The following is a 10076-nucleotide window of genomic DNA, read 5'->3' on the forward strand; positions in this document are numbered from 1 at the left end:
CTCCCCCATATTGCACATTAAGGTTTGAGAAATACTGGTTTCAAGAAAGGATTGAAAACTGAGGATCCTACAGGGGCCAGCAGAGATGATCTTGGGTGACTTTAATAAAGCAGCAAATGTAGTTAGTCTGGTTCTAAAATTTCAGAATTCCTTGGCAATGCTGAAGTGACCCTATTCTTGAGATGCTGGCTTTTTACAAGAAATATAAGAAAAACTCTATAGAAGAAAACTCTATTTCTGCAAAAACATGCAGAAATAACTAAGGAAAACTTGTGACATTTTGATAAGAAAACTATAAAGCTTTGCTGATTGATACAAAAGCTTGAATGAATGAAAAGACAGTATCATATTTCTGGATGTTAAGATTAAATGTAACAATGCTAATCCTCCCTAATTTGTAAGTTCATTGCAATAATCATCAAAAGGTTGGTTTTTGATTACTAAAGATAAATTTTAATCTGGAATAACAGAAACTTACATATATAACTTCACATAAATTTATGCATACATGTACATACACTTTAAAGGCACAATGATGGGAAACATTAAATATAGCCATAAAAATTAAGAAGAATATAGATCTAGGATAAAACAGGGCAACAAGCCAATAAAAGCAAATAGATGGTCCAAATATAGATCCTACATTATAAAATATAACAATTTATAATTTACTAATAATGTTGGGGCAATTAACAATGAGGAAGAATAATTTTAATTCTCTTTTCATACAATATGCCCAAGTAAATTGAAGAATGACGAAAGCATATTTTTAAAACTCCAGAATAAAACACTAATGTTTACAGAGGGTTAGATTTTGTAGGGTTGGAAGAAAATAGAAGGATTGAAATACATAAAAATTGAAACATTTTCAAAAAATAAAATACCAAACAGGGAAAATCATTTGCAGCCAAGATGACAACAAAGAATTAATATCTCTATTATACAAAGAGATGGTTCAAATTGATAGGAAGCTATTAAAGTCACATAGACAAATGATTAAAAGACAATGCGAAGAGAGGAAACACAATGGCTAAGAAGCTTACAGGAGAAAGTTCAACATCCTTAAAAATCAAAGACAATTAAAATGAGATGCCCTTTCCCCTATTAGCAAAGTTGCTACTAAACACCTTACAATGAAAAGTGCTGTTATTACATAATGCCAGCTGGGCGGGAGGTGTAGGGGGTAGTGGGTGTGTGTGAGGAACACATATCCCCAAGCATTACTAGCAGTAGCAGCAGTGCAAACTGATGTAATGTTTCCAAAAGGAACTTGGATATATAAAAAATCTTAAAAGTAAATTATACACCTTCTGATGCAGCAATTCCTCTTTGGCAAATATATATCTTAAAGAAATTTTACATTTGAAAAAAGGTTTAAGCACCGAAATGTTCATTATAGTATGTTCATAACTATGAAAAACTGAAACTAAATTTTACCTCCCAACAACAGAGGAGGAGCCATACATAGAAAGCACTGGGTATGCTGTGCAACTGTTAAGGAGGTGATAACCACAGACAAGTGAGTGATGAAAGCAGTTTTGTAAGGTATAAGATTGGGTAGAAAAACAAGGTATACTATTGCACACATGGAATGGTCACAGCTATATGACAACTATCTATAAATACCTTAAAAATAGGTAATACAGGGTTGGGTGCGGTGGCTCACACCTGTAATCCTAGCACTTTGGGAGGCCAAGGCAGGCAGATCACCTGAGGTTAGGAGTTCCAGACCAGCTTGGCCAACATGGCAAAACCCCATCTCTACCAAAAATAGAAAAAAAAAAAAAGTGGGGCAGGGTGGTGCATGCCTGTAGTCCCAGCTACTTGGGAGGCTGAGGCAGGAGAATTGCTTGAACCTGGAAGGCAGAGGCTGCAGTGAGCCAAGATCGCGCCACTGCACTGCAGCCTGGGCAACAGAGCGTAATACGGTCACAAGGGTGACAAAGTGGACAGGTATAGACCATGAAAATGAGATCTTTGCTTTAGCCACTCCCCAGAGGCAACTACCTTCATAAATCTAGTCATTAATTTTAAGTTAGAAGAAAACAGACTAAAATGTTAGTGGTGTTCATAGTGTATTTTTCTGTTTCGGGGCAGAGGGAGGGAGAGAGATCTACGTTTCTGTAAAGTAGTTGCCTTTAATGAGTCAAATATTACTTTAAAAAGAAAAATAAACATTAATCCATCAGAAATGTGTACTTGAAACTTACAAATTAGTAAGAAAAAGCATAAAGACAAAAAAGCTAAAGAGGTAAAGGGCCTAGGTTATACATAAAGAAGTTTTTAAAACTTATTTGGAAAAAAATGCATAATAATAATGCAAAAATGGATTAATTATTGTTAATAATCTTTTTTTTGGTTTATCAAATAGGTAAAGATTTTTTGGTTGTTAAGTGAATAAATACCCAGTGCTGGCAAAGTTATTTAAAGGGAGTATTTATTTGGTACCAGGGTGACAAAGGCAGTTCTTTGCACATACAAAAACTGCTTAGTGTGTCTTGTTTGCCTTGGGTGCTGTGCTGAGAAAGATCCAACCCTGTCCTCAGGTTCACTGGAACCAGAGAGTGCATAACTGGTTAACAACGCCTGCCAGGGACTCGAGAGGGAGGATTGTAAGTTTACCACCTATTTCGTACCTCTGGCCCTCCCTATGCTGAGGGCTACAAATGGCAGAGCCCCTCCACAAACAAATCCAGCAGGATCTTTCGAGAGCCTGAGAAATGTTCATAACATGTCATCTAGTGAAACCACTTTTTGGAAATCGAGTCTAAAAAAACTGTAAATACAGTAATTTATGCTTTGTTAATCAGACTTTTATATAAATTAAAAATCGTCACAAAATCAGAAAAGAACTTTAAACTTGTAATGTTATTTTTAAAAACCTACACATAGAAAAAATATTTGTAGAAAAAATACTAAAATATGATAAAATGTGGTTGCATTTTGATGTGTTAACTGTGGTTTACAACTCTAGTTTATTGCTGCTAATAAAACATTTTAAAAAATAAATTTTAGGCCGGGTGCAGTGGCTCACACCTGTAATCCCAGCACTTTGGAAGGCTGAGGTGGGCACATCATGAGTTCAGGAGTTTGAGACCAGCCTGACCAACATGAGGAAACCCCGTCTCTACTAAAAATACAAAAATTAGCTGGGTGTGATGGCACGCACCTATAATCCCAGCTACTCAGGAGGCTGAGGCAGGAGAATCACTTGAACCTGGGAGGCGGAGGGTGCAGTGAGCCGAGATCATACCACTGTACTCCAGCCTGGGTGACAGAGCGAGACTCCATCTCAAAAAAAATAAAATAAAATAAAATTTAAAATATTCCCTAATTGCAGCTACTCGTTACTGAGTGCCTTCTAAATACCAGGCACTATTAGGCTCTTTTCTATAGATGAACTCTAGGCCTTTTAATGGTTCTCCCAGGGGAGGATCCCCATTTCCTAAGAAAACGAGGTATGATCAGCCTCTAAGGAGGATCTTGAGATTTGACCTCAGCCCTCCCTGGCTCCAAAGCCCACCCTCTCTCTTCTCTGCCAAGGGTCTCTTCTACTTGTGAATATAACTACCTCCCTGGACTTGTACTAGTTGCGTACCTAGATCTATTAGGAAGTTTATTAGCCTTCTCTGTTTTGCAAAATTTTCTTTAATATGCTCAATATTATTTGTATAGTGAGGAAACAATACCTAACAAAACTATGTTAAAAATCAGAGTTCAGGCCAGGCACGGTGGCTCACACCTGTAATCCCAGCACTTTGGGAGGCCGAGGTGGGGCGGGTCACAAGGTCAGGAGATCAAGACCATCCTGGCTAACACAGTGAAACTCCGTCTCTACTAAAAATACAAAAAAAAAAAAAAAAAAATTAGCCGGGCGTGGTGATGGGCACCTGTAGTCCCAGCTACTTGGGAGGCTGAGACAGGAGAATGGCGTGAACCCAGGAGGTGGAGCTTGCAGTGAGCTGAGATCGTGCCACTACACTCCACCCTGGGCGACAGAGTGAGACTCCGCCTCAAAAAAAAAAAAAAATCAGAGTTCAAACAAAAGACTTCAATTCATCTGTGGCTCTTTCGAGGCCTGACTTAAATTCTGTCATATTCTAACATGGGTTCATCATGCAAATTCTTCAAGGAGAAGAGGGTTGCGGAGGAGAGGTGAGTGGTTTATAATCCTTCCCTAGAGAAAAAAAATCAACACAACTTTTAAACCCTGCTAGAATGAGGCTAGGAGTGTTTCTAAAACCTTCAAGATACAGACATTTTGGCTCAGAAATTCCACTGCTGAGAATTTCCCCTTAGGAAACAAGACCAGATGCAAAGACGTTAGAGCAAATCAATGAGGAAAAATGCCAAAACCCCAAAACCCAAGGGCTAAAGGGGTGGAAGCATAACTATAGCAGCAATGTGTATATAAGAGATAAATTGGCCGGTCACGATGGCTCACACCTGTAATCCCAGCACTTTGGGAGGCTGAGGCAGGCGGATCACGAGGTCAGGAGATCGAGACCATCCTGGCTAACATCGTGAAACCCCATCTCTATTAAAAATACAAAAAAATTAGCTGGACGTGGTGGTGGGTGCCTGTAGTCCCAGATACTCGGGAGGCTGAGGCAGGAGAATGGTGTGAACCCGGGAGGTGGAGCTTGCAGTGAGCCAAGATTGCGCTACTGCACTCCAGCCTGGGTGACGTAGTGAGACTCCATCTGAAAAAAAAAAAAAAAAAAGAAAAAGAAAAAAGAGAAATTATAAGCAACCCCAGTTTCCAACCATGAAAGGCCAGATGAAATAAATTAGGACACACCCATGCAACCAAGTACTAAAAGGAAACTTAGGCATGTATTTCTGTATATGGAAAGATGTTCATAATATATGATAATGAAAATGATAGCCCTCAAAACAATGTTTATGGTAGTATATTTCATTTCATAAAAATATAACTTTTTTTTTTGAGATGGAGTCTCATTCTGTTGTCCAGGCTGGAGTGCAATGGTGCAATCTCAGCTCAGTGTAACCTCTGCCTCCTAGGTTCCAGCGATTCTTGTGCTTCAGCCTCCCAAGTAGCTGGGACTATAGGTGAGCGCCACCATGCCCGGCTATTTTTTCATATTTTTAGTAGAGACAGGATTTCATCATTTTGGCCAGGCTGGTCTCAAACTCCTGACCTCAGGTGATCTGCCTGCCTCGGACTCCCAAAGTGCCAGGATTACAGGCATGAGCCACCATACCCAGCCTAAAAATATAATTTTTAAAAGCTATACAGATTTATGCATAAGAAAAAATGGGCACAAACTTTTAGCAGCAAGTATATTTGGGAGGGGGAAATACAAATATTCAAAGAAAAAACAAACATATTTTCTAGTTTTCTTCAGGGAATGTATAGTACTTGCATCACCACTAAAAAACTTAAAACATGAGTGTTTCTAAATTTATAGGCGCGAGCCACCATGCTCGGCCTACAATGTGAATATACTTAACATTACTGAACTGTATGCTTAAAAACGGTTAAGACACTAAGCTTTATGTGGTTTTTACCACAATGAAATATAAGAATTTTTAAATGAGTTCTAAATTTAAAAATGTAAACATGAAGAGGAGTGTCTAAACTGTTAGACATATCACGAACTGGGTAGGAACAGGAGGGAAGTTCTATATTAACCTCAGGGTTGCACAGGCCTTAAAAACGTGAGAGGGGATTGCTTTAGATTAAGAGACTTAAGAGATCAAACAACCAAATGCAATCTGTGGATCACATTTAGATCCAGATTGAAACAAGCCAACTGTCAAAGGACATCTTGGAGATAATCAGGGAAGTCTGGTTATGGTGTGAGTAAAACCCTTTGTCTGAGGTGATTTAAAAATTTCCTTTTTAAGTAGAGGTACTGAAGTTTAAAAAACATAAATGAGTCCATTAAAAATATGTTAAGTAAGTAACAACAGTTCAAGCAGAATACAGATTTAGCAAAAACTGCAACGGGAGAAGTGAAATAAAAGACTGATCAGGCTATGAGCCTTCTTACCATGAGGAAAGCAGCAGATTTCATGAGAGAGTGAATGAGGTAGAAACTACCTTAAAGACATGACAGGGTTTTCCTGGAGGTGAAGGGAGAAAAATTATGGAAGATGTAGAAAGGAAGTGGTTCCTGAAAAGGATGGGAGCTTGTTGAAAAGGCACAGGAGCTGACTGAAAGAGCTCCCAATGGCCAAAGCTGTAGCCATTTGAACAACAAAATAAATGACAGTACTGAATTACAGCCCATAGAATACATACCCATGAATCCAATCTGATATAAAGGAGGGCAATCCTCCCTCACGATGAGTATCACTGAAAAAGGCAAAATCTATTAGCTACTTTCCTATGCAACAAAAATATTCTTTGTAAGCTTTTCACCTGTGTGACACGTGAGGAATCCCCTTTTCGAAAAATTGCACCTTTTTTTTTTTTTTTACCACACTTTGATGAATTTTCAAGTTGTTAACAAGGTGTGGGGGCTAGTGAAAGGCCTTCTCACATTCAGAACACTCTTTCTAGGATGAAGCCAAAAATGTTGAGAACAGTGTGTGCTGTGACTGAAGGTTTCTCAACAGTGATTGCACTCAACAGTTTTCTCTTGAGAATGGAGCTGATAATGTTGAGTGAGGTATGAGGGTCGGCCGAAACATTTCCCACATAGCTGACACTGGTAAGGCCTCTCTTGAGTGTGAGTTCTATAATGCTGAATGAGATATGAATTCCGACTGAAGACTTTGCCACAGTCACAACACTGGCAGGCTCTCTCTCCAATGTAGTCATGTTTCCGCTGATAACGAATTAAGTATGTCTTGCTGTGGGACAACCCAGGAGGAAGGACTCTTGCTGCCTCATGGGCTTTGAGATGTTGAAGAAGATGCACATTCTGGAGAAAAGCTCTGCCGCACTGAAAACATTCACAGTAGTCCTGACTATGAATTCTTACACGTTCACAGAGATTCGCACACTGGATGGAAGGCTTTCTACCTTCATTGCAGCCAGAAGGCTTCCTACCAGAATGGGTCTTCTGATGTCTGTTGAGGTGTGGCATGAGATAGAAGGCTTCACCACACTGTTTACATTCATAGGGTTTCTTCCCAGTATGGATCCGTTGGTGTCTCCCAAGGGCTACTTGAGTACTAAAGGTTCGTTTGCAAAATTCACATCTGTTGTGTTTGTTCTCTTGGGATGCTGACTGGGGACTCGTACATATTCCAGGAGCAGTGCCTTCCTGGGGATCCTTTCCTAGAGGATCCTCTGATTGTTCACTAAGATTAGAGCTTCTTTCAAATTCATCACTGCCATAGCTTCTTTCTGGAGTGAGGGTCTTGGGGTCATTCATTGTTATAGGACTCAAAAGTTTCTCTTGGTTGCCCTGGTGTGGTTCCAATGGATCATCATGAGACTCTCCTGCAGAGACATGCCAGAAGTTACCTACTGCCAAATTATCCAATCCTGCCCCCCAATAATGATATTTCTATAGGCAGGCTTTGCCCTGGAGTTAGTGCTTTGGTTTCAGGTCTCTTTTCCTAATCTAAAAAAAAAAAAGTAAAAATTCCTCTATTCTTTTTACTCAGAGAGACATACAATATAATAGAAATAAAGAGACCAAGGATAACAAACAGATCTTACGGAGGTTGAGAGAGTTTTCTGAAAACCTAAAGAGAAAATGGAAAAACGATAGAAAGGACAGTAAGTGGCCGGGCACAGTGGCTCACACCTGTAATCCCAGCACCTTGGGAGGCCAAGGCGGGCGGATAACAAGGTCAAGAGATTGAGATCATCCTGGCCAACATGGTGAAACCCTGTCTCTACTAAAAATACAAAAAATTAGCTGGGCATGGTGGCGTGTGCCTGTAGTCCCAGCTACTCAGGAGGCTGAGGCAGGAGAATTGCTTGAACCTGGGAGGCGGAGGTTGCAGTCAGTAAGCAGAGATCGCACCACTGCACTGCAGCCTGGATGACAGAGTAAGACTCTGTCTCAAAGAAAAAAGAAAGAAAAAGAAAAGACAGTAAGCAAGGAAGAGTGAGGAAGAAGCAGAAAAAATATCATCCAGGAGGATGGCGTGTCAAAAAGATGCCACAAATGTACAGAGTAGAATGAGCAGAAATCAGAGAAAGAGCTGCGGTTGGGGTTTGTCAGCATTTTCCAAACCATGTTTGGCAGATTGCTAATATTCTGAAAAACAAATAGCTGTTACCATGAAGGGGGTTCCATTGTCAAGTTAATTTGGGAAATGTTGTATGACACAAATCAAGCAGGTTTCATTCCTGTAGGATTCAGAACTTTTAATATGCACCTTGAACCCTGAAGAGGGAAGGCACAGAATGTGGCATTTCTTAAAGTGATCTTGCCATGAAACATTTTTTTTTAGAACATCTATTACTGTGGTTCTTCAGGACTACTGAGGAAACACTGGAGTAAACAGGTCAACAACCTCTTGTTCAGAATTAAACAAAGATTCTCCTTTCTTAGGTCTGAATCTCTTGTTTTACCCCAATCTACACTGCCAACCAATCCCCTTTAATTCAATATTTATTAAATGCCTGTTTTGTGCAAGGCATTATCTAACCAGATGAGTCAGAGGTCTGTAAAAGGGACTCTAATCAGACTGTAAGTGATGACAGGAGCAGAGATGGGGGAACTGACTCCACTTAGGAAGAGGAAATGATTAGTGGAGGGGACAGCATTTGGCGTCAGTAAACGGGGAAGGGGGGCGAGTTTATATGAAATAGCCTGAGTTAAGCTATAGAACTGTGGAAGTATACAGTCCTGGGGAGCTAGAAACACAGGATCTTAGTTGCAAGATCTGTAGAAGATGAGGCTGGGATGTAAATTTCAGGCCAGACTGGGAGGAACTTCAGTGTTTTGTTAAAAGTTTGAATTTTATCTTGACGGAGGTAAGAAGCTGATAAAAAGTCCGTGCTTTATAAAGGCAACTCTCTGGTAGGAAAAATACTGAAGTCAAGGAAGTCAAGTATAAGACTGTGGTTTGGAAGAGAGGTGATGAACACAGTGGTTGCATCCTGGCAGACACTCGAAGTATGTCAACAGAGTACAGGTAAAACAGCAGAGCCAGAACATGGCTTAGGAAGTCATCAGGAAAAGAGGGATAGCTGGGCCCATCACAATGGATTGACTCTTTTAGGAAGTGGTCTTTGAAGAGAACACTCAAGAATGGAAGAGTAAGAGAACACCTAGTCCTCACTGGCTCTTCCGTTTTCCTCACCCTGCTGTACATCCAATATTTCAGCATGTTCTGCCAGTTCTCCTTTCAGGGAATACCTCCAACCTGACCCCTCTACAACCACAGCCTCAGCCTCCATCATCTTTAGCCTGGTGGACTTCAATGGCCTCTTGACCTGGTTTCTCTGGCTTTTCCTCTTAAAGCCCACTCTCCATAGGACAGCCAGATGGATCTTTCTAGAATAGCACTGCCCAGTAGAACTCCCAGTGATGATGGAAATGGTCTACATTTTTGCCGTCCAGCACAGTAGCCATTAGCCACATTTTGCTATCAAATACTTGCAATGTGGCTTGTGTGACTGAGGAACTAAATTTTAAATTTTATGTAATTCTTACTCGTGTAAATGTAAGTAGCCACATGTGCCTACTGTCTAGCATATTGGACAGCAAAGTCCTAAAATATCAATAACACTACTTCATGCCCCTGCTCAAAACTTCCCACCATCTTTGCATCTCACTTATAATAAAATTCTTTAACATATTCCTAAGCGGGCTGGCCCTTGACTATCTCTGTGATCTCATCTTCTATCTTCCACTTAACTCAGACCATATTGCCCTTCTTCCTGTTTTTGGAACACCCAAGCTCATTCCAATCTCAGGGCCCTTGCACTTGCTGTTCGCTCTGCCTGTAACACTCTTCCTCAAGATTTCTACATGGGTCAGCCCCTCATCTCATTCAAGTCTTCCACAGTGAGGCCTTCTCTGACTATTCCATCTTAAGCAACCTCCCATATCTCATTCTCTATCTGCTTTACACTCAGTTATTATTTGTCTATTTTTTAAAACTACTGCCCCCATTAGAATGCAAGCTCTATGAAGGAA

This window comes from Pongo abelii, chromosome 20 (genome assembly GCF_028885655.2).
Source record: "Pongo abelii isolate AG06213 chromosome 20, NHGRI_mPonAbe1-v2.0_pri, whole genome shotgun sequence".
NCBI lineage: Eukaryota > Metazoa > Chordata > Mammalia > Primates > Hominidae > Pongo > Pongo abelii.